The 26849-nt window shown below is 41.1% G+C and overlaps 1 long non-coding RNA gene across 1 annotated transcript in view; it reads right to left on the bottom strand.

Annotated features, from left to right (window-relative positions):
• The window catches only part of LOC109525381 (uncharacterized), a 65424-nt gene that overhangs the window by 37345 nt on the left and 1230 nt on the right, over positions 1-26849 (bottom strand). The gene's annotated exons all lie outside the window — the stretch shown is intronic.

Genomic DNA, 26849 nt, shown 5'->3' with positions numbered 1-26849 from the left:
TGATAAAATTGCGTTACGACTACAGTGAATTGTACCGGCGCTCCGCTTCCGGGTTTGACCGCTGGGATTTGTAGTCCTTTTGTTCGGTTCCACTTGTGTGGTTTCTTGTTGTGTTTTGACTGTGAATCTTCATGGGGTTATAAATGAATTTGATTACTTATAAGCTGTGACGGGAAATAATGATGACAATAAGAATACGTCATGCAAAATCAATGGGTTTGTGATAAAATCATGGTTGATAAATATGATTATATAATAATAATATAAAATTGTTGGAACAATACTTTTTAAAAAAGTGTTTTCTTTTGAATCTCTCTTCATTTCATCTTTAAGCGTTACCATCTGACACCAGCATGTGCCACGTATTGCATATTGATGGTGATGACATTTTCTTGCACATTAAAGGTGTGAAAAGAGAGACTGACGAAACTCTGAGATACATAAGATGACTGCAATACATTAAAGCATTAGCTTCATCTGAAGTGCCATACTCTCATCTATTTCCAAAGAATGATTGATGTTTTTCCTTTTTAATGGACGCCCCACTGTTCGTCCTTTATACAGTCAATATATGATAATAGCAGCTTTTCTCAGGGTTCTTATCATGTCATAAGATCACCTGTGAAGCTAAAACTGTGCCATTAAACCATGTCCCATCTGTCCGGGTAGGTTTCATTTTAAAATTCCATTCTTAACATTATTGCCCAATTGAAGCCACTCTCCCCCTTAACACTGTTCTCTACTTTGTGAGATTGCTAGCTGTGCCTGTTGGGAAAGTGCTGTAGCCTAATTAGTCTTGCCAAACCTTCAGTCCAACATACGGCTATTGACCAGAAGAACAAAATGCATTACTTATTGTGTCACAGGACATCTCATTAATATCCTACCCCTTTAAGCACAGAGCAATTAAAGAGATTAAGGCCAAGGAGTGATCACTACAGCTAATTACTCTGCTATCCCGCCCTCCCTCCAAGGCCGTGTTTACTTGGTGTCTCTCGTCATTCATTTAGTATTTCCTGTTTCATATTGTGGATCTGCGCCTCCAATCATTTCTTGGTATGTCCCTCAAGTAATTTCAAAATCAGGATGATTCAACAGGGGGTCTACATGTGTTTGTTTATTTAGTGCGAAGTTTGTATAAATGTGTCCTTTTTGTATAAAGTACAATGCAATTGTGAGTGTCAACACTAAGTGTCTGTATGTATGTGAGTTGAAACTGCTGTCTTTGAGTTTTGGGTTTCTGATTGAGTCTGGATTATAAAAAAAAAAAAAAATGTCATCTAAATCAGATGCAATATGCTCCCATTTCCCTGCAATCCTGAGCAAGATCAGTGGTTTTGAAAATGGCGAGATGGATTTAATTGAATTCACTTCCTTCCTTCTTACTTCCTACCCATCTTCTATTTAGGGAGAAAACGTCACCGTGAACACAAAAAGGGGATGGGGTGTTGGGGGGGGGGGTACCTCCTGTACCATGGAGGTTGTTTGGTTATGTTGCGGGGAAGCTTTGTTGCATCCCGCAAAGGGGCTCTTGAGTCAGTGTTGAGAATTCTCAAGACTCTCAAGGCATTCTACAGTGAAATGGTATTGCCCGGTGTCAGAGAGCTTGATCTCAGCTCCACCCTCCTGGTCATCGGTCCTCCAACAGGACGCAAATCACACAGCTACAAGCATAACAATCACGAACAAGCCCTGATCACATTTCTGTTGAACTTTTGTTGAAGAAGGTGAGACAAAGTCTCATACTGCCGCCATTTCAGTGAGCATTGTTTTTCTTTGTTCCGTGGAAGCATATGACCATGTACTTCTCTGCCATGAGCATTGTTAACATGACTACCCAGAGCAGGTTTTCTCATTCTAAAAATGAATGTCAATTTTCCGACGGTGAGCGATGGTGCGTGCTGTGTAATATATTGCGTTGCTTCACCATGGCATCATATCAAATTTTGTCTCTTTTTCAATGGCGTAACAAAATGGGACATGTATCCCTTGATCACCACCAGCATCATCGATCTCAATTAGCGATGACAGCCTTTGCTTCATGTCCACTTCAGTTAGCTGGTTTTCCATCATCACGTGTGAATGTAGGTTGGAAATGGGAAGAGAACAACTATGCATTGTTTACATCCTTTTTCACAGCTCAAATCCGACACTGTCACGAAACCCTTTTTTTCTCTTTTTTTCTCTTTTTTTTTTGTGACCAACGAAAACAGAGTGATACAATTTTATGTGGCCCCTCTGTTTGGATAGCAACAACAGTAAAATGTTCTCTAAAGGGAGGAGGTAGACACACTATAATCCGTGGATTGGTCAAGAGGGTATTGCCAAAGTTGTGGGAATAGAATGGGAAGAATACATTCCATTTGTCATTTGTGCAAGCCAGTCAAAAAAAACAAAAAAAGCAAAACGTTTCCCATAAATTGTGCATGAATACAAAATCCAAATGGAAAAACAATTCATAAATGCCGTCATGATAATTATACTAAACACTGTCTACTAAACAAAACAGGTTATGATATCCTTTACTTGAAAGTGTTTATCCCAGGTTCAATTGCTGTTTATGTTCCCAGTGTTTTGTGTTCGCTCTTTTTTTTTTTTTTTTTAAAAGACAAATACATACATACGATAGCTATCGATCATTACTGTGGTCATAAAAGGCGTGGTGTTGGCGCTACAAAATATTCATCGCGAGAGAATGAAAAACAGAGAAAAAGATTGTTAACACCATTTTCCGCGTCACTGACAGTTCAATAACAAAATAACAGTGTCACTTTTTCACACCTGGAGCAAACATGCTTTCCTTGCTGCTTCAACAAGGTGCTACTCTGAAGTGTTGCTGGCTTTTTAAAAAAATGCAAATCATCTGTTAATATTTTGGATTGCTATTGTCAAACTGCTACAAAGGGGTTCAAACACACATATTTGCACCTGACTTCTTGTCGATGGAATTGCGTTTCGACTTCACAATACAGGACAAATATTTATTCTGACAATATAAAATTAAAGCCGAGCTGCTATATTTTCTGTCAATCATGCTTGAGAATCCAGCGATGACGGGTTTTTTTTCCCCCCTCTCTTCACCCTCGCGGTTGTCTGAAACAATACCATTTCACCTTCTCATTGGTTTTTCATTCATTTCATGTCCTTCAACTATTCTTCTCTTTGTTGTCAAGAGGAGGAAAGTGTTCTCATTTGATATGTTGGCCCACCTCCGTGGTTTGCAGCTGAAATGTTACCATGGAAACAGCATGACTCCACATCACCTCAAATAGAGGTTTCGTTAACTCTGAGTGTGTGTGTGTGTGTGTGTGTGTAGCAGTTGTGAGCATGTGTGGGTGCAAGTCTATGTCAAATTGCTTTTGCAACATTTCAATTTTACCGACACTGAACAGCGCAAATGGAGTCAAGGTATGAGTTGCCCCAAACTTCCAACATGTTCATACACTCTTCAGGCAAGAGATCGTCATGGTTAAATTCAGAGTAACACTTGAAAATAGATGGAACAAGAGACCATGGGAGGAAAATTAGCGGTCAAGAGAAAAGTAATAATATGTTATGTTATATCCTGTAAATTAATCCTTCCATTTCCATTAAAAAATACCACGTTATTGGGATGTTAAAAAGAAATATTTTTTGGAACATTTAGACAGTTAATGTACATGAATAAATCAAGGTGTTCATTGATTTTTTTTCAGCCATTAACTGTGAGATTCAAATGAAAGGGAATCAAAAGAAAAAAATAAAAAATAAGACAATTGGTATTGATCATCTGCGTAGAGCCTTGAACATTCTTATCACTACCGGTAACTGCCCCTGTTTTGTCATGAAACCTATCCCGACCAAAGCCAAGTACTTCTCCTGTCTAATCCCCACTAAAATAATCATTTTATTGACTTTAGGGCAAGACAGTATTATGAACACTGCCTATTAGGTGGGATTTAGAGGGCTTATTTTATTAAGTGCACTTGTGGCTAAATCAACATTTGCACATTAGCAAAGCAACACATAACCTTCGTAAAATACGATTACCTTATTTCAATATTCATTTGAAAAGGAACAGGAGCTCGTCACTGTTGATCCCTGTAGCTCTGTCCATGCAAGCGAGTTCATTTTCCACGCACGCACACTTGCCTATGAATTGTTCCTTGGGAATCTATTCTTTTTTTTTTTTTTTTTAACACATCTTTTCGTACCAAGGCAGTAATTTCAGTCACGTGTAGCAGAGTGTGGGGTGTGTATTCTGCACTCTGCCAGTCTCACTGTATTTACTTTTCTACTTTGATACATGCCATAAGTCATGATTGTTTATGTCACCCTTGAAGGCATCAGAAACACAACAAATACAAGTGGGCATTTACTAAATACTGTTTTGAAGTTATTGGGACAGAATGTGGAATCTTTGATTCTCTTTGGTCTACAAATCTTACTCCATCAGTCATATCAGTTCAATCATCCCTTTAAATTACATTCATTTACCAATTTGTGTGTCTTTAATATCAGTAACCTCCAATTCTGTTGGCTAATGCAAATGAGACAGCACCATGAGGAGAGCCGAGCCAGTAGGTGCAGATGGAACCCCCTGGATGGGTCATACGAAACAACCAGGCTAACAGATGGTGATGAGGAGGAGGTGACTTTCATGGAATAGATCTCTAAGGATATAAAGAACCAAATGGAGAATGGCTGGCAGGAAGAAGGAGGTGGGTTTCACAACTGCAGATCATAGATAAATAATGGTGGGTGGAGGGGGCAAATAAATGGGACATCAGCGGAGATGTTACAAATTAAATGGACAGGAAGATTGATCATAGAATAATGAATGAATGTGGATAAGTAGGAAAACTCTCCTACTCAACCACCAACTCCAGGCCCCTAAAATTTGCAGACAAAACCACGCTTATCTGCCACATTCAAGTTGATATGTCGGAAGGGAGATTGCAGCTTTTGTAACCTGAAGCTCAACACGAGAGTGGATTTTTGGAGACTGCTTCTCCCTGCTGGACATCAACCCCATCCTCAAAATGAGCCAGCGGAGGATGTACGGTAGCTATGGGAGCTGGTGATCTAGCCATTGAATCACTTCTGGTTCTCATCCATCACGGTTGACCCACTGCTGACAAAAGAGGTTCAAAAAACAAATGGCAGCGCACGGTATGGACAGCAGAAATGATCATTGGGTCTCTCAGCTACTGTGAGAATGAAGAAGTGTTGAGATAACAATCAGACAGTATACATTCCGGACAAATCTATCTTCTGTATCTATCAAAAACTATTTGATTAATAAGTCTGTCAGCGGTAGTATTTTCTCTGTTAAGACGTCTTTTTATGTCAATCTTGCATTCGATCTTATTATATTGTACCAGTGTACCTAATAAAATGGCTGGTGAGTGTAGACTCTACTATGGTATATTTGTTGACATGACAGCAGTGTGTGTTGACACAACTGCAGATTGGTTGTGGCATCTCTTTGTGTAAACACATTTTGAGGATATAAACAATATTCTATATTCTATCCGACCATTTTCAATCGCGCTTGTTCTCATTAGGGTCTGCTGAAGCCTATTCCAGCTCCATTTCGGTGCTATCTTGTGGCACAGGAACTATGCTCTTGTGACATCCAGACTGGAAGAAAAGCCTTGTGGGTGGAAGAAGACATTCCACGTACAATTAAAAAAAATAATGATAATGACAAATCAAATCACGTGTTGGCTGCCAGGCATTTTTCTTTTGGTTTGTTTTTAACAGAAGAGGTAACGTTCTACAGTACTAGACTCATACGCTACAACCTGTAAGGAATTAATTCCCAGTTGCCCACCATGCTGCTGTGTTTTGTACAGTAATTTTGAATTCAGGTTAATCCCTCCTTAGTTTTGAAAACCTCAATTAAATTTAAATGTTTTTTATCCATTCACAACACCTTCTTTTCAATATCTCATTTTAAGAACATTGGCAGGGTGCTCCAGGCGTACTTGGGAGATGTGCCTAAAATGCCCCGCCTCTTTTAAACACCTACAATGAAACACAATTGATGCCATACTACACATTTGTCACGGTCATGCTGGATGTTTGGATTTGCACAGAAGTGGAGAAAAGTACAGCTGCACCTTATCTCTACAAAATAGAAAAAGCCAATAAAAATAATTGATTCTACTACTGTGGAGCAAAGATAATAGTAATTTCTGCTCCGCTTTCCACCATCTGCCGCTTTCATTAATACTTGAGGAAGGAACAGGGACCTCTGACACCGTTCCCCTTTGCTTTACTTAAAGAGATTGGACAAGCTGTCATATTCCTTTGTTTTACAACAAACAATTGATGGTCATGACTTTGGTTTTGCGTGCGTCTCCTTTTCATTTATTAGAGTCATTGATGATTCCTTGCATGAAGGAATGCAACGAATGAGAAAAAGAAGTGGAATCCTACTCATCCCCTGAGTGCTGTAAAGGGGGAGGTAAACTTATAAAAATTTGGGAAAATGAGGGTTCAAGATAAAAGTGTCATCGTCAATTGCAAGATAATGTGTGACAATGAGGGGCGTTAGTCACCGCAAAATGAATGTACGCCTTGGTTTTTATGAACACGCCATTAAAGAGTAAATATATGACAGCACTAATGTGCAAACGGAGCTCCCATTCCACATGATGGATGGAATTAAAGTAATTGCCTTTGTCTATTTAAATCAATTTTAGAAAACAACAACGTGGAGGCATGACAGATTGCTTCGCCAATCTTCACATTCTTCTTTCCCGTCTGTCTCTCTAATCATGTGTGTGTGTGTGTGTGTGTGTGTGTGTGTGTGTGTGTGTGTGTGTGTGTGTGTGTGCGCGTGCACAGGCATGCGTGTTCTATCATTCCTCACATCTTCCCGTAATCCATGAGTGCATGACCTTTTCCTTGGAAGTAGCATCTCCATTCATTCCACTTCAATGCTGAAATTCCCACCACAGATTTAATGGGACATTCTTGACACCGGTACCTGTGTGTGTGTGTGTGTGTGTGTGTGTGTGTGTGTGTGTGTGTGTGTGTGTGTGTGTGTGTGTGTGTGTGTGTGTGTCTGTGTGTGTTCCTGTTTGGGCACAGCACCGCCTTATTTTGTCCAGTTCAGCGACTCTCACATTATGCGTGTCCATAGATCAGGACCCTTGCAAGCACAGTGGCATAGAGTCATGTACACTCCAAGGTTGTGGCCCCTGCTTGTCCACCAGTGCGATAAATGGTGTTGTCAAAACAATTTTTCAGAATGCTGTGGAAAATAATCTTTCAAATAGCCTTTTGAACTCATGAAAATCTTCATGTAGCGCACTGTGGCCATTTTTCAAACAATAACCTTATTTTGGTTTCTATTTTTGATCGCTGGTGTTCAAATGAAATGTTTGTGTTCACTTTTAGTTACTTTGCTTGCACTGAAACTGAGCAGTGCATCATAAACTGTTGCAGCCATTCACATTACCTGCATCCGGCTTAAATTCCACTCAGACATAAAAAAATAAATAAATAAAACACTGCCTCCTGGGTTCAGAAATATGCATCCCTCTGTTGAGAGAGAGAGAGAGAGAGTGAGAGAGAGTGAGAGACCAAGAGACCAAGATATGGAGGATTTAGTTGAAGGTCATAAACTCAAAACTCAGACAGTAAAAGTAAATACCCAGAAGTCTGACTGTCATGTTTCGGTTTATGACCAACAGGTGGCACTATAGGGCTCTCCCTGCAGCTGCACACCTGTTGGTCGTTAGGTTTAGGTCATCTTTAGGTAATTTTTTTTTGTTGGTTTGACTGGGTGGGAAATTAGCGTGTAACGAGGCTGTTTTTGTTCTCATGACTTCATTTCAGGCCTTGCGGTAATTCATTTTATGTTGCCGCGTCAATGAGTTTCTTATTTGAAATATGTTTGTTTTAGGATTGATAACTTTCAATTTCACCCTACGCCCTTTGGGTTGACTTTTTTAACCGTAAAATTTGAGTTTTTTTGTTTTACTGAAGCTGATCGGATCAATTAATCAGTCAGTCAATCAAATCACTCAAACATTTTCTATGTTCAGTCGTGAATAAAAATTAACAAAAAATATTTGGTGTTCGGTCAAGTCTGTCATCGACCCAGCCACACAGCTTTCGGATTGCAGTCCAGCTCAAAACCCAGGTGAAGTGCGCCCTCTCATGGTGACACTGTGACACAGATTGCGTCTCACTGTTACCTTTTCTGCTCGAGCGCCCCCTGGCGGCCAATGGAAAAATCGTTTAACAGGCCGCATCATAAAATAAGCCGCAGGGTTGAAAGCGTGTGACAAAAGTAGCGGTTTATAGTCCGGAAATTACGGTACTGCTCGATTGAGATGCCGATGAAAAATAACAGCTCATAAACAATATTGTAGTGAATTTTGGCATGTTATCTCCGTTCCATGACACTCATAGTTTGGGTGCCTTTAGTTCCTCGGAGACTAACAGAGTTCAGTGGCAGCGATCTGTCGGACCTTTGATTTGCAGTGTGACGAGAACATGGCGCTATTGTGGCCTTTCACTGCTCCTCCTCGCCCGTGCCTGCGTATGAGAGGGCTTGTGTGTCACTCCTTTCACTCATCTGGAAGCAGCTTATTCCACTGAGCTGCTCCACTGGCTGCAATCCCAACCAAACCAAAGCTCCCCTCTCCAAGCCACCAATCAAAATTGGCCCATCTTTTCAATCTTCCCTCTCCAGCCAGCTTTGAAATTCTGTATGTCATTTTGCTTTTTTTTTTCTGTTCATTTTTGCACTTCTTTCATATCACTCTAGTCACTTTTCAAAGTTACTTGAAAACATCACCCTCCCCCTTCATTTCAGCCTTTTCTCCTTTCTGAAACCTGTTTATATAAGGTTAATCTGCCTTTGACAAAAGGATGCCCCTCTGCTTCTTCGGATGTCTCAGAGAAATGCTTTGAAAAATGTGTGGAAAGGATTAAGGTAAGACCCGAAGCCAGCACTAGCTCTTTCTATTTCTCTATACTCAACTCTTGAGCCCACAAACTAAAAAAAAAAACTGATGCAGCCAGGCAGACCCGATTCCACTGAGCAAAAATAGCTCAGTGAGGCTAAGGACTCATACAACTTTTCTTCATCTCCATCATATGACTGAATTTTGTCATAGATTATTCAACTGTTGAAGAAATAAGAAATTTTAAAAACGTAATTTTATGCAACCAATCACATTCAGGTCAGCTCTACACGGGTTCTGTTTTCCTCTTTTCAATACAGAGTAATAATTGGTTTGCAAAATAAAGGTATTTGGTTAAATTTATTTTGCAATCCTGATGCTGACATTTTTGGAGCATTCCGTTCGTTTAACTATAGCTATCTGACTTCCTGGTGCTGTCAATTCCCCGATCGATGGGTGCAAGATTGTCAGAAACTACTTCGTCAGCAGTAGATCAATACCATAGGTTTACTGGTTTACACACACACACACACACACACACACACACACACACACACACACACACACACAGTGAAAAGAAAGAGTGGGGCTCAAGGAGCAGAGGCAGAGGACCGAACAGTATCTCCCTCGTACGGGGCGCCACCCGGCATGGCGACGGTGGGCAGTTGCGGATGAGCGACCCACACAACACCTGCGAGGCAGGAACTCAACTACGTTCCTATACCCCTCCCAGTCCACCAGGTACTGAAGACTCCGGCCCCGCCGATGCACATCAAGGAGCTTGCCGGAGGAATAGGTGGGAGACTCATCAGCCAGCCACAAGCACTGAAATGGAGACATACACAAGAAGGAGCCAGGTCATGTATTGTGCGTTTACCTGACCCCTGCAACCTGGGAGCTCCAAGACATTGGACATGAATGGGTCATGCAGCGCAAGGTGGACTGCAGCTGCTGAGGGCTATACAGATACATTTGATTTGAGAACTCAACAATTTACGAAGTCTGATTAGGTATTCTATGTACCATTTAAAAATGTTCTTCAGTTTGAACACCGAGGGCCAAAGCGTCTTTTGCGTGGCGCTAACCAATAAAAAGGGAGCAGACGGATCATGTTTAATTCACAAAGCACGCTCAGTTGGTGAAATGCACCACTAACTGGGTTGCCAAGCAGAATGTGTCTCGGTGCGCCGATAGTATTTGCGCATATTTAAATGAGGTCATATGTGTAGTGATGCCAGTAATACATTAAAAAGTAGCGTGTTACTTAAAATGTGTACATTTTGAAGTGACTAATAATTGTTACGTTCAATTGTCAAGTAGTTAGGGTGAGGTTTGCGCTCATCTGACATGTACAAGATATGGCCTAAATTACGTAACCGCAGAACATAATGACATTAGGTTGATAAAGCAGTTTGAAACAGATGCTTTTGACTTGTGATTTGTGAAAGAGTCTCTTCCTAACTGGCGTTGTTCTGCCATGGTGTTCTTGGAGCACAGTGGGCATTTATACTTTGCCATGTGTGCAATCAGGGTGAAAACAGGTGTAAACTACACTCCGCTGTCAAAATATGTGCGCGCTTTTGCATTGGAATGTCATTCGCGCAATATCATTTGTGAATAGGATGTTAAGACGGACTAAAGTGCAAGTGCAAACAAAGTGCGATAATAACAAGGTGCTCTCTGCGGCCGCGGTTGATTGTGGATTTTGCCATTTCACTCAATATAGGTCAAAATGGGATTGACATGATGTCATCGCAATCTGCTTTTGCTCATGTTCTGTCAAGCGTTACCACGAGCCGTCAAAAGTCTCTCTCCATGTGTGAAGCAGCGAGTTTTGCAAACATCTAATTGAAATAGACCTGGCACCATCAGACATGAGGCCAAATCTCCTTTCAAACTGAAAACAAGGCACAGTAACATAGGAAAAACCCAGAGCAGGGGCTGATCGTGGGATTCCAGCTGTGATCGGCTCCCCACTAGTCCTGTGGTGCGCAGGGATTCTCAGGGATAAGCAGGGCAGCAGAGGGACTTTGGGCAATGGCGAATTGCAGGGAAAGCTTTAATGTTTTTTTTTTCCCCCTGCCATATCCAAGATAGACCTTGAATGTGACAGATTCCGGATTTGTGTTCGGGCTGAACTAATTGAGTCCCCCTAAAAACCTTGCTGCCCTGACTTCAGCTCTGTGCTGGCACACCAACACACACGGCCCAACATATGCAGACATCAACACAAATACGCGCGGTCCCTTTTGTCTCTTTTACTGCCAAACCTAATCCTGCTTTACCAGCTGCAGAATAAGAGTGTGTGTGTACGAGAATCCCTCCGTCCTATTCGGTTCCAATTCACTTTTCAATTTCAAGGTGCTGTGCTGGCAACAATCCGCTCGCGTGATGCCAGCAAATTAACATGAAAAATGCTTCCAAAGCAGATAAAGGCAAACTTACATTATATTACGGTTAAAAAAAAAAAAATAAAAAATTGAAAACTCATATTTTCTCTATTCTGTACTCCACTAAATTACATCAACGCTCAAGCCGATGCAGCAGTACCAGAGCAATCATAGTAAAAAATAATTTTGATGGGAAATGATTGTAACTCTCTGACTACCAAAGAAGCGAGATTCCTTATCCAACGTGACAGCGCAGAGGTGCATATAAAGTGAATATAATATGCCGAAGAGATAAATTTCCGGCTGTGAAGTAAAGAATTGAAAGTCAACCCTTTGCAGAATGTCTGATGTTCTTTGAATGGTGCTCCAAAGTTAATTTTCAATTCTCTTTGAAAGAGAGTCAAATAAATTGTTAGAGCATAGCACTGCTGCGATAACACTCTCGATGGGTGAGTGGGCAGGGGTCAGAACATGGAATTGAAATAATTATGTGGATGACAAAGGAAGTTGGAAAGATTGCCTTAATCTTATTTTATCTTTTTTTTGTTTGATTTTTTTTTTCTCTCCCAGATATCTGACTGTTTTCAGCATCTGACTAAACCATAAATGAACAAGTAAGCCATCTGATCGGTGATTCAACTGTCTGGTGATATATGAAGACATGCATTGCTCCTGTATACTTCAAATTCAAACACTTTAGGTATTTGGAACATTGTGACACATCAATCAAAAAAAAAAAACAACTACAATGGTACAATGTATGCCACCAGGCAATTTCACTTGTGTTCCAGAATAGTTGTTCAACAAAATAGTTAGCTTAAAGAAAGCTTGTTGTCTGTGCCCAATGTCATAATTTTATCAAAACTGAAAAAACATACGGAGGCTCAAAGGCGATATGGGAAGAAAAAATGTGATCCCTTAAAAAAATTGGGTTGAGTGTCAAAGATGTTTGCTCAGACAGTTGAACCAAGGCTCAAACGCAGGAACAGATTGACTTTCACTGCAGGCAGGAGGCGCAGTTTTCAATGAAGCCACCCAGTGAGCGCTTCCCAACTGACACCTGACCTCTGCAGCCTCTACAGGCCCTTTTATTGATTGTGTATGCAAATTAGAAGTAATACATCAGAAAAACACTCCCATCTTTATTTACATACCACGCCCCTGGATGGCCCCATTGGGTCGCCCCCCAGTGGACCCCTGGTACCAGTACCCACATCCATAAACAAACAGAAACATCGACATTTTAATGAGTGGCCTTACCATGAACTGATATGTCCGTAACCTGGCTAGTGACCCTTTCTTATGATGGAGCGTTTCGAATACTCCCTTTCGCCCAAAGTAAAATCTTCCTTTCCAAGTTGTCAGTTAACAGACGCCAGTGTGTCTACTAATGAGAGTTAAATCTTTCTTTCTGAGATGTGGTCAGATACCATGCTCTTGTGGGTCCGTTGACCCCTGATTCTCTGTGCTCCATTGTGTGCAAGATGTCTGAACACACGCGTTTCGAGGTCAATCAAGCATGGAACAAAATGAAACTTTAAAACTTGATAACATTGTGTTTGTCTACTTTCGAACAGTGAGCGAAAGTAAAGATTGGAAAATAAGAGAGTAAGCTGTGTGCTTTTTGTGATGCTAAGCTAATGTCCATGCTTTCCATGACCTTTGGGAGGACACTGGCCCCGTCAACATGGGCACCATCTCGGAACTATGAGCCTGCAAAACAATTGAATTTAAGTTCAGATTCAGTATGTTTTTGAACAGAGGTGCACACTGTTGAAGAATGATGTTGGAGGTAAAGTATTGGCAAAATACAGGTTGATGTATATGGCATGGCAGCAATGTTCAATTGTTTTGGACAATGACAATGCTGTCAGACCTTCGAACTGAAAAGCTTTGCAGGTCAGTCGAGGCATAGCCAGCATCCATTTTTAGAGCTGGTGGATGAACATGGATTTTCCATGGCTGCAGAAAATAAGAGAGCAAAATGATTGAAATCTGACAATCAGGCATCAGACGTGTCCATCCATGGCCACAGAAACTGAAAGGCACATTAATTAGACTAAGTAGACAGATTAACTGGAAACGCGGCACAAATGTTCAAACTTTTCACATTTGGCCGGAAACTTGTACAAGCTGTCACACACACACACACAAAAAAAAAAAACAAGTTATGCAACAACTTCATGATGCACTCTTAGTAAATGGCATTTTTAACGAGGCCACAAGGTTTGCACAAATCCTTCTTGTTTTTGCGTCAAACAATTGAGAGATGCGTGTTTATTGCCAATTTCATAACTTCAGTCAGTAAGTTAAGAATATATGGAAAAAACAAACTATATATATTATATGTTTAGGGTCTATGAAACCACACACACACACACACACACACACACACACACACACACACACACACACACTCCCTTGTATACTTATATGTATTGTATCGACCTCCTGAACCAACAGTCTCAACTGTCCTTTCCATGTCAAACCCATATTCTTCACTTCCTTTCCTGTTAACCTCATAATTGTCATTCTAATCAGAATGCACTAAGGCAGATGCTAGAGAAAGTCACACAGGGTAAACTACACATTATTTTTTCAATGGTAAACTGGCAATATAATTGATTTTCCTCGACCTTCAATGATGCCAATAATTCCCTGGGGGAATTGCTCCCAACTCTCTGGCTTGCTGATTTGTATAATACAGTTTTGAACACTGCATTTTTTTTCTCTCCACTTGGTTTCTGACACGTAAACACACACAAAATTGGGATATGAAGAGGAAAACAAAAACGAAACAAAAAAAAAAAAACAATTGCACATAAAATGCAAATATATCAGTGTTTTTTCCATATCAAACCAGGCTCTTGTGTTTATACCCCTTATTTTCTGTGATTCATTAACTACAACAGCTATGTAATAGCTCATATTTGCAAACCTTCAAAGGCAAGCCAAGGCACGGAGAGAAAAGTAATGGCTGTGCTTTCACAGAGAAACATGCTCAGATCTCTTCATCCTGCAAATGTTTTGCTCAAGTTGACCCGTGACACAGATAAGACGCTGGTGAACCTGAAATCAATCAAATGAACACGGCCCCCTATGGCCCACCTGTGGAGATGGGTTTGCTGAGGATACAAACACAGCGATGCTAGAAGAGCCATCAGAGTACTGGTTTGTGTTTAGAACCAGGTCCTACAAATAGTACCTGGTTGCTAATAGTGAGTAAATCAAGACAGACAAGTGAGAGAGAGAGAGAGAGGGAGGCGAGAGCTGTCTCCTGGGTCTTTCTAGTTAGCAAGGTTGGAGCTGCTGGCTGAGTGGTTGCCATGGAGTTTTGACATCATTTCAGTAATGAAAATAGATGAATCTGTGAAGTCAATATGGGAAGATATGCTCGGGGTGTTGTAGAAAAAAAAATGAACCGCACTCATTGAAATAACCTCCACTTACTGCTGAATCTCACACACACACACACACACACACACACACACACACACACACACACACACACACACGGGGACGCACACATGCGACCCACACAGAAACAGAGATTAAATCTGTTTGAATCGGCTTGCATAGAACCAAAAATATGAGTGAAATAAGTAGTGTGAACGAATCATTTATTGACATCCCCCATCTCCAGAACCACAAATGAGATGTTAAATGATCTCGTGGTGAAGCATGTGGTTAGCAGGTCAATTTACAATCCACAGTTCATTCATACATTCATTTTCCGAACCGCTTGATCCTCACTAGGGTCACGGGGGGTGCTGGAGCCTATCCCAGCCGTCTTCGGGCAGTAGGCGGGGGACACCCTGAATCGGTTGCCAGCCAATCGCAGGGCACACAGAGACGAACAACCATCCACGCTCACATTCACACCTAGGGACAATTTAGAGCGTTCAATCAGCCTACCATGCATGTTTTTTGGAATGTGGGAGGAAACCGGAGTACCCGGAGAAAACCCACGCAGGCCCGGGGAGAACATGCAAACTCCACACAGGGAGGCCGGAGCTGGATTCGAACCCGGTACCTCCGCACTGTGAAGTCGACGCGCTAACCACTGGACTACCGGGCCGCCCCAATCCACAGTTGTGTGTCCAAATCTTGGCTTGGACCTCTCCGTGTGGAATATGCATCAGCTGCAGTACACCGTCAAATGATGAACAAAAAGTCGCTAGAATAAGAATGCCGAACTTCTTCTCAGTTGCAGTGGAATAAAACACAGAAAAAGACGGTGATTCAGAGACCCGCTTCGGATTAAATGTTGCTACCAAAATTCAGCAAGGACCCCTGAGGGGATGTTCAACATGAAGCCATGGCCAAAAATAGGCGAAGAAAACAACACGACGAGAGCTGCAAGTGAGTGGGATGGACTGAGGGTACGGCTGAATGCTTCTGAACAATAAGATTATCACGATGTAATATAATGCATTATAAAAATAAATCAATATTTTTAGGCTAAAAGAGGGCAAGGTCTTCTCAAATACAAATGCACCAAAGCCAAAACTCGTCTTGCCTTTATGAATCTTGCCTTGTGCGCTGGGGCACAATCACACTGGAATAGAACGCCTTCGTCAAACTGTTCCCAGAAAGGTGGACACAAATGTTCAGTTTGTTATCGCAAGATAAAACATATGCTTTAATCCTCAGGCAGAAGAAACCCGTTAAAGATTCAAAAAACGCAATCAAAGTTTATAGTTCTCAATGTTGAAAAGTGTGAGCTGAAGGGTGGGATTAGTGCCACAGTTTCGAGCGGCTCGACCTGAAATTTTAGAGTACATTTGTATTCAGACCTATGAGGTAAAATGTGTCGAGATTCCGGGCAGGGGAAATTAGAAGTGCAGAGCAAATAAAATCCGAAAAGGATATCCAAAGCACAGCTGGCAAACCGGCTTGTGGGCAGCAGTGAACCGGTAATTTATGTGTAGCTTTACACAGCCCAAGCCACTAATAACGAGCCTTATTTTTGTTTTTGATCAGTTTTACTCTCTTCATGAACAGAGGAAAAGTGTTGTCAAAATGATCATCAGCCACATCAATCCGCAAAAACAATTAATACCACGGTAACGCGTTGGTAAACAAGGGAAGACTGCTCGATCCAGATAGCAAAGAAGTAAATGGACACTCCTTTCTTAACGGAAACTTAACAGAATCTCCTTTTTTACCTTTTTTTTTTGACAGTACTCACATTGCTATTATACAAGTAAATCTGAAGACAAACGCGGATATCAGAATAAAATGGGCTTCAGTATGATACACACATTAAAAAAAAGTCACCACTCACCATATTTCAATGACATCATGACGGGTTCGACAGGGCGTGTCCAACAGGCAAATAAAGCCTTACAGTCCACTCAGCTGAAGTTTCTTCTTTACTCCACACAAGTTATAACGACAACAACAACAACCACAACCACAATAATAATGATGATAACAAGGATGTTGCTTTTGGTGAGGTCCTCACTGTTTTGAAATCTGTTCCTGATCCGACTCACATTATCTTGGAGTCCACACAACAATTAATCGGATTGCTGATGTTTGCCACTTCATTTGGTCATGACAGTATTGTGAATATTGAAATTAATCAAGCTTGTGTGTTTGTTTATTAGTGCATATGTGTATGAATGTGTGTGTGTGTGTGTGTGTGTGTGTGTGTGTGTGTGTGTGTGTGTGTGTGTGTGTGTGTGTGTGTGTGTGTGTGTGTTTGTGTGTGACAGCATATGCCTCATTTCAACCTTGTCGACATGCCGGGCCATCTGTGTATGATTGCAGTGTTTTTTTCCCCACATCCAGACACTATCTCAAGCAGGCTGTAGAAAAGCAATCTCTCCGCTAAGTGATTTGTGAGAAGTGTCACATTCTCACCTGTTTGTAATTGCCTGCTGTTGTCGCTCAGCTGCAGGGATAAGTGCTTGTGAGGCGAGACAGGACAAAGCAGGAGCCAGGGGACTAATGTGAGCAGAGTATGAGAGGGATTGTCAGATTTGAAGGGAGTGCTTCATCGATGCTTCAAGTATATGAAGAGCCTGCGCCTTAAGGTTCTTCATGAATATGCATATTTTTTGTCTTGAATGTCTTGTGGCATCTCAGGGTCAAATCTATAACAGCATACATTTCACTAAACTTTCGGTTCGAAGCGGAGCAAGTGACATGAAAGCAAAGATTTGAAGTGTAAAATAGCAATTTGACCCGGACATTGTAACGATACCGCATCACGATACAATTCAATGCCAGGAAGTTCAAAATGTCTTTGTAACTCATCCCCAGCCTAAAATTAAATCAAATGAAAAATTTAACCAAGAAAAATCTGTTCATCAATAATATCCCTGTCCATGATGACGTTGAAGATCCCCGACCATGCACAAATGCAATTCGTTTTTGAATATTTGACATCCTGATGTAAAGTCAAATGGGAGAAAGACTTTAAGTCGCACTCCCAAATATTTGTTTTTGTGTAGGGACAGTTGAAAAAGGCTGGTTCTTGTCTTGATGCTAAATTGCAATCCATAAAAGTGTGTTTGTTTGTTTTTTTTAATTGGAGAACCTTCAATGAGCGGCTTTTGTTTCTTGGAACTTCGAATGATCTAGTCATGAAATATGAGCAGAGCAAAAGGCAAAAGAGCTTAGAGATAATTGGGAGTCACATTTCTTTTTGTGTCCTTTGGGTTATTGCAAAACAATCGTAGTTCCTGTTATCACATTCTGTTGCAGCGGCACTAGGCGTTATCTCTTGAGAGTGTAGGAATCTTTTTGTTTGCCTAAAAGTGTGTTAGAAACATTTGAAACTTTCATCCCAAAGCCTTTCGTAATTAGGATAATGATCTAGCGCCATTCTATGCCCAATTTAACTTACATCCTGAGATCGTTGGGATCAAACAGCTCAGTGATTTCTCTCCTTTGTACCCATGCATACTCTTGTTTCACCCAGGCTGCTTCCTTCATTACTTTACAAAAGGATGGCCATTTGGACTATAATAAGCAACTTGTGCTTCATCTGTTGGTAGTATTAGAAAGCTATACTGATGTGTTTCGATGAGGATGGGGTGCCACTGATTTTTGTCTCTCCATAGTCATTAGTGACACTGTCAATAAAGAGCCTTTGGTCTCTACATTGATGGAACAATTTCATTTCTAAAAAGGGCCTTGACATCTTGGTCTTTTTTTCCCCCTTTTGCATGAGTGTTTACAGCTACCAATGTACAATTGTATGTGAAATCGTTACTGTGATCATATTCTATGGGAGTAAACGCATGCAATCATTAGATTTTAAAAGTCATGCATAGTTGTTTCTTTTTTTTTTTTTGAAAAATATATTAGTATGTGTTTTGTTGACAGGCATTAACTTTGTGCACTTTGTACGTTGTCAACTTCATGCAGTTCAGACCGTTTACTCTCATTATTTTACGGTCTGATCTGCCACATCAAATATGGTGGACCCAGTGGCGTAGCATGGCCGTGAGTCACTTGTCAATGGCACATCTATGTAAACATCCATTCATACATCCATTTTCCGATCGCTTTATCCTCACAAGGGTCTCGGGGGTTGCCGTAGCCTATCCCAGCTGTCTTCGGGCAGTAGGCGGGGGACACCCTGAACCGGTTGCCAGCCAATCGCAGGGCACACAGAAACGAACAACCATCCGCACTCACACTCACACCTAGGGACAATTTAGAGTGTTCCATGAGCCTGCCATACATGTTTTTGGGATGTGGGAGGAAACCGGAGTACCCGGAGAAAACCCACGCAGGGCACGGGGAGAACATGCAAACTCCACACTGGAAGGCCAGAGCTGGAATCGAACCCTGCACCTTTGCACTGGGAGGCCCATGAGCTCACCAGTTGATCACCGGGCCACCCATCTATGTAAACACAGTCAGACCACACTTGGTGCTTGACTTGCACTTGCCATGAAAATAGGGCCCGATGATTTGTCAAGTCATGTATGAAGTCAAGTCTCATGAATACCAAGTCCAAGACAAGTCGAGTCTTTCACAAGTTCTAAGCAGTCCTATACATGACGCCTCGAATCTTACTCACATGAAATCATGTGACGGATGGTGTGTATTTTGCAAAAAATGGAAATATATTATGGAACTATCGAAACAAATACAAATTAAGGTAAAAAGAGCGTGGAGACAAAATTGAGACTGCAAAATTACATTTCTAAATGATATTTTTAATGTATTGCACTGGGTAGGCTTAAGAAGCAGAGAAATGCTATATAAAAAAAAAAGAGCAAGTGATGATGAGAATAGAAGAGCTACACACTGAAATTCGCTTTAAGTGAGCTCCATCAAGGAGGGAGTAGAAATAAATCATTTTCACCACACTAAGTCTAATCTGGATGAATGTTTTATGCAAATGCTGGCAGGATCACAGTCATAAATCAGCAACAGTGACACTATTGAATGATCAACAAACATGACCTACAAGTTCCTTGTCTCCAAATGGGGTCTCGTATCTAATGAATGTAAACATCCTCATTACCATCTTGTCAATGGGGAAAGTCATTTTGATGCCCCTTCTGTGCCTTTGCTGATGATCGAGGTAGAAAGTCAGTTTGTATCAAGAAACGAAGACGAATACATCCGAGCAGAAAATTACCAAATTATTGTTCTCTAAATATTGAAATCCTTGTGGTGACATGTTGGGTTCTACCTTGTGAGACAGCACTGGGCACTCGGGCGTTAACAACTGGCGTGTCTGGATTTTCTTGCAAATGCAAGCCTCCTTTTGCGTGTTTGAGAATTTGAAAATCGTGCCACAACTTGCTGGGCATTCTGGCAGACCAAGTTCATTTATTTTATTATTTTTTTTACAATGTGCACCTGCTTAAAGCTGAAAGCAGGTATAAGTAGTGGAGCAAGTGGTGCAACGCAATTTTGATGAATTTGATCAAAGTGCAGGCAGACAGATTTTGTGCTCCGGACACATGTGGGATGGAAGTCAACGTATTTTCCTAACCTTAACCCCAACCCCCTAAAAATTACCCAGCCCCACCCTAAATCCTATCCTAACCCTAACCCCAAACCCTAACCATAAACCCTAACGCCCAACCACCTGACTCTAAGGCCCTAACCATAACCGTAACCGTGACCTCTAACCCACACCCTAACCCCAACACAACCCTAATGCAACCCAAACTCTTAACACCTAACCCCCACACTAGCCCCTAACCAAACTCTAAACCAACCATAACCTTAACTCCTAACCCTGACCCCTAACCCTACCACCCTAACCCTAACTTTGAACCAAACCACTCCTAATCCTAACCTTAATACCTAAACCTATCCCTTACCCCTTTAACCTGTCCGTAACCCAACACTAACCCCAACCCTTACTCTAAAGTCTAATCCGAACCCCTCTAATTTGTATTGTATTTTATTGTCCACTGCGGTCTCATTACACGATATTTTACAGATGTCATGGTTCTTCTAGTGGAGATTTTATAATTAACAGTGTTAATTTGTATTACATATGCTGCTATCTCTAAGGGTTGCTCTGCAAGGTCGTCGTTGTGCAAATTTGTGGTTTTCCCGTGTTCTGAAATGTAGTTGCAAAACAGGATGAGTTGCAAACAAATGTCAAAACGGGGGCACTCCCTCCCTATCTGGTACTCATGTTTGTCAACGGTGGAATGTGTTTGACCGATAACAATGAAATATTGCGCAACATAACCATATTGGCAACATGTTTGTTTAACACTTTGACCCCTCCTTAGAAGAAGAATTAGTATAAGAGTCGCTCCATCACAGATCTGTAAATGATGTTTCTCAATTAACTGTAGCTGATAAATCTCATGATAAATCTCATCGTCGTCCAAAGACTTTGTTGTTTTGGTTTCCTTGAATAAGACAGTCTCCAGTAGTTGGCGTTGGAGGACTTCTCCTCCAGATTAGCACCTGTTTTGAATAATGTCATGAGCTCTCACCTGTTTAAAAGGACTGGCATGATGTTTCCTGTTTTTGGATAATTCGGCCTTGCTCACGACTCTCGTGCTGTTCGAGACAACCTTGATCTTGTCAGGTTATTCTCTCGCCACATTTGTATTTTGGGTCTTGTTCGTACCGATTTTATCATTGTGTTAGACACTTTTTTTTTTGCGTTTTTTTGTAATTGGATTTTCCTTGTCCTTTTTTGACAAGCGATTTAAATTGATCTTTTCTCCTTGCCTTTTGCGAATGTTTGTGGTTGGTCTCATTTTGTCCTGCTTCTTTGTCACCAACATCATTCGCTGTAGTTTGTCAGTCTTGTGTATTTTTGTCTTGAGTAAACATTTTTGTTGACAATCTTATTCTCGTTTGCGATTCTGTTCTGGATTCTTCCGTAAGCGTGATCACTTATAGATCACTTATAGATCACTTATATTTTGTAGCCTGTTACTTATTACATTCCAAGATACGCTCTGTATCAAGCAGTGTGGTTCTGAGTGTCAGTGTCGTTAATAAATTTAATGTTGTAAATTTTGTTGAAAATTATTTTTTTTTGCCAAGGCTCAGAATTTTAATTGACATTCGGTTTATGCCTTTAAAATCTTTACACTACTGCAAATACATACCGCCCTTCTCTCACATGGATTATTTTCTAAATATTCATCAGTCACATCGGTGACAGATGCTTCTGCTTGGTATTACTGTATTAAATATCCAATCTAGGACTCTATACTTATGTATGGAGTTAAGCTGAAGATTGTGGCTGATGGGGATGCTGGCCATCCATACTTATCGATGACGTTCTGCCCATTGAAGGTCACACCTCGTACACACTCATTAATATAACCACTTAAAGGGCCTTCTCACTCCCCGTCAATACGTATATGCCGCCTTTATGACAACCGTTGTTCCAGAGGTCAGCCAGGGGATACTTTCAGTAATGACGAGGGTATTCAGACAGTATAGTACAACTCTTTCGACACTGCTTTCATTTTCAAATCTGTTGGCTGAAAAGGGATTTGTTGTCAATGAACCAAGCTTCTCACTCATTGGGAATGATTTACAAGGTGATATACAGGGTGGAAGCAGACAATCAAGAAAACAGCATTTCACTTCGACAATGGGTAGCATGAGAAAAATTGATCATTGACAAAACTTTGATGCAGACCTTAACTTTGGGAAACGGTGGTGGAGAACATCATTCAGCTTAAAGCTACAGCAGGTCTGTCAAACTACTATAAAATATTGCTCGGTTTGAATCCATATCCAAAATGAGTAGACATCGCACCTTTCAGAGGATAAGTCTTATATTGTGATTCAGTTGCTTGTTCTCCAGAACAATTTGTTGAGACTGACTGTATCATAAGATTTTGCCAATAATATGATATGGGATTTTCTCCACAGGACACACTAGAAAAGGGAGAAAGTAGTGATTTTCTATCAGTGTGTATGTGTCTGAACATTTGTGTTGCAATGTCAGCTGCAGTTAAAGTGAATGGCAGGTTGATGGCGAAAAGGTCAGGTCCGTCTCCTGTAAACTGCTCTCTTCCGAGTATCAAGGGTCCTCAACCCCCCCACCATGCTCCCCGCCCCACAACATACACACACAATCTTCCCTTGAGTTGTTATGGATGTGTTTGCCCACACCAGACGCACACAGTAATAGCCCTCAGGGTTAATTGAACACAAGCAGTGCACTTGTTCCTCCAAATAGACATTCAGAGTTTGGGTGTCCCTCCGCACCTTCTACTCTGACCTACATATGATATCATTATCAAATCTCTCTGTCATTCTCATTCCGTGTGAGTTTTTAAACAGGAAGACACACTGTGACAACAATCGTAAACAACCTTCAATGCCCTCCAATTAATTAAAAAACATGTTCTCTCGATAACGTTACGATGTTTTAGTCGCTCGTCTGTAACATTTTTCTCTATGAATCAACCAGGAGCCCTGTTTTTTCTTGACACATCCACTTTTTGTTACGTATCAGAAACGCCTGGCTGGGTTTATTCAGAATGAAATGAATGCTAGCATTGTGCGATCACTCACATTTAATTTTGAGGAGCGTGCCCAAACATCCCCCAAACCTACTCTTGGGATCCACAAAAAGTGACCATCCTGGTTTTCACTCTTTGTATCCATCCATCCATCCAGCCATCCACTTTCTAATCTGTTTGTCCCTCACTCTCACACACAAACACGTACTACCAGCGACGTCTATTCCTGGCTCAAATTTTGTTCCCAGTATGGCCCTAGTCAGGGTATACTCTGGACTGGTCGCCATCCTATTGCAGCATTAATGTGTCTTTTTGTCATTTTGTGCCTGCATAGAACTCTTGATGGTTCACCCACTGTTGGGCCCGGTTAGCACCAGTTTCTCATCATAGCAAATGAGTGCTAGCAGGGAGGAGAGATTGGCGTGAGTTGGCATTAACAAGTGTTGGGCAATTACTTTAATGATGTAAATTGGACTGAGATTTCCCTCTGCACAGGAAGTGAAGGGGAAAAATGTAACAATGATTATGATTAGGCAGCTAATTATAGTATCAGCACAGTGCTGCGCATATGCTTAGGCAGTCTGTTTATTTAGATGGCAGGGATGTGCTGATTGCAGCATTTTAGTGTGTGTGTGTGTGTGTGTGTGTGCGTGTGTGTGTGTGTGTGGGTGAGTGTTAGTATGCGTGCGAGAGACAGAGAAGAAACTTAAACTGACACACACACACACACACACACACACACTCATAGCATCGAGAAACAGAATCTCCACATCGAGTACTTTTCTGGTCATGAACGTGTCCGCCATATTTGATGTGACAGCTCCGCCATAAACTAATACATGTCAACTTCACTCAACTTGAAAAACTGACAGCCTCCAAAGCGCACAAACTTAATGCCTGTCGTTCACCCGTTTACACACAATAATTAGCTTTGGGTAACAGAGCGGCACCAGAAACAACACGTGTAGTCTTTAAATATGATGATTTTTCTAGCTTACACGCATATTCGGCATAAAAAAATTACTCCCACCTTGGCAAATTGCAATCTTTTTTTTTTTTGGGTTTTATTTTTCAAATTCAGCATGTTGTAATTAGTTTTTTAAAGTTGTTGTATTTTTATTTTTTTTTGTGCTTTTTTTTCTTAAGCAAGGTATGAATGTAAACTTACCCCCCCCCCTCCCCCCAGGATACAATAAAAATTGTGTATCGAAAACTCACCAAAAAGAGAGAGTTTTTAAAAATGTGTGGACCTGACTAAAAGATGAACACCCATCTATATTTCCAATACAGATCGGGTATAACAGTACACACATATGAAATGCAATAAGTGCAGCGCATTATACTGCTTCGAAACAGTAGATTACATGCATCACAATGATAAGAAAGACAGACGGAGAGATAGATCCCGGAAGGTCAGCTCACTCTGCGTCAATTAACTGCGTCAGCCAACATTCATTTGGGACCACAGCTAGCAAGATGGCACCGTTTAGTTTGGACCACAGAAAGTCTGATTACTCTTCTCACCCTTGATTGAATGAAATATGTTAAGGAGGAGAACCAAATGAAAACAGATGTTAGTATGTATCAGGGTGTCAGCTGCAAAGGATAGACTCCAGTCTCGAAATTTCATTGGGAGTGGTGATTGGGAAATGCTTGTGGTGGAAAGAATGTATCATCATGCTAAGCAGCTCCACATCATAATCACATCATTATGACTGGTATTTGAATGATCTATTTCCGCCTTATCAGTGCAGCTCCGTTCTTTCCTCCATTTTGTCTTTTGGGGTCTTAGGTGAAAAATAATGGTTTCAACAGCAGCAATGTAGTGCCTATCTGAAAATGAAAGAACTTAACATGCATTTTTATCCTTGGGAAGGACTTTTTTTTCACAACAGAATGCACACAGGCACAGTGCACAAAGTTAACAGATTTTTTAACCACAGATAAATGGTACAGCTGGATGAGTCATACTTCATCGTCCATGAATGGGGCACTTCAAGTGGACATTATACATCTGAACACTTGACCTCACCTTCGGGAGATACTGTGGCTCTGTTGTGCTCTGGTGGATAACATTGCTGGCAAAGCTTTGGTTCGTTTGTCCCCTCGGAGAGAACAGTCACTGCGAAAAATGCTAAACTGTTCTGATTTATAACCTCTGTCCTGCAATGAAAGACTTATACTGGGAAGGTAACGGTCACTTTCAGCATGGCAATAGTCTCATCCATATCCACAAAAGACGGGAGGAGGATATGAGTGATGTGCTGGCTGCCTAATGCTGCAGACAGGGAAACCAAAAGCAGACTTGGAGACTTAAGTGCGGGATATCTTAAAGATAATGCGTGAAAAGATGTAATGCAAGAAAAAAATAAAATAAAATCAAAGTAGGGGCTGACTTTCCAGAAAATATCAAAAGACTTATAAACCTTAACTTTTAATTTAGTCAGTAGGAGGAACAAGACTGAAACCGTAAGGTAGTAACCCAAATTAAGTATATATTTAGATTTAAAATGAGAGGGAACCAACTGCTGAGGTTGTCTACCAATTAAATCACAATAATTTCTATTTGTTTGTTGTCACATTCTCTTTACAATCCTATTGCACTACAAAGATAACCAGACAATTTTAAGAAAGCAACTGGACTTTTCATTGTTTGTTGTTGTGTTATTCTGCTTTTGACCATCCTCCAAAAGCTAATTTGGCTATTATATCAAGTCACTGTTAGCTCTGAAGGTTAGCAAAAAAACAAAAAACAAATCAAGGGTAAAAAACAGCTTATTTTCTTTCATTGTCTTTCCCAGTGTAGTTCATTCAACGGTTACTTCACCTGTCTTTATATTTCCTCTCAACGTGCCAATAAACGTTGGATGTCTTGCCAACTGTTTCTGTCAGCGGTGCACCACAGAATTTCAGGAGAGTTTCCGCTGACATTTCGCAATCGTCTTCATCCTCTCTCCGTGTGGAGGGGGCGTGGCCCTCCAGGCGACGCCGGCAAGGAAGCGCAGCACTTGCATTCTGTGTTTCTCACTGATCAGTGATCACAGTAGAACCGGCCTGGTCCTGACCGCTCTCGATCTAATATGCCCGAGACATGACTAAAATGCCTTTGATTCCTGAGATGAGTCCGAGACCCTTAAAAAGTGGTCTCGAGACCGAGACCGATCTCGGGAACGCCAACGCTACGCGCACAACTCCTGTCAGGATCTCTCTCGCCCACTAACATTAGTCTCTCTCCACACACGTACCAGCCTATCACCACTCGTTGATGTTTTGGCCAACATAAATACATTATCAGGTGTTTGTGCAGCACTTATTAGTCTTGGCTCTGGTTCAGCCCAACATAGTTGCTGCAATATATAAACAGAGATCTACAAAAACAACTGAAACCACAGTCATTATTGGCAGTGTTGACACTTTGAACCCCTTAGGGTCAGCACACCAAATACTTGTTCTTTTGGATTTTATCCAAAGGCATGTTTTGAATACCGTACGTCCTACCACGTGTCGGTTTGCAATCAGATACCGTTAGGATAGTCACCGTTTTTCTCCGCATCTTATATATCCAGTTTGTCCTTCAGAGTGTTTTTCAGGGACTATTGCCCATCAGCAAAGTGCAT

Source organism: Hippocampus comes, unplaced genomic scaffold (assembly GCF_001891065.2).
Source record: "Hippocampus comes isolate QL1 unplaced genomic scaffold, H_comes_QL1_v1.1 scaffold29, whole genome shotgun sequence".
Classification (NCBI taxonomy): domain Eukaryota; kingdom Metazoa; phylum Chordata; class Actinopteri; order Syngnathiformes; family Syngnathidae; genus Hippocampus; species Hippocampus comes.
This window is presented reverse-complemented; position numbering and strand designations above follow the sequence as displayed.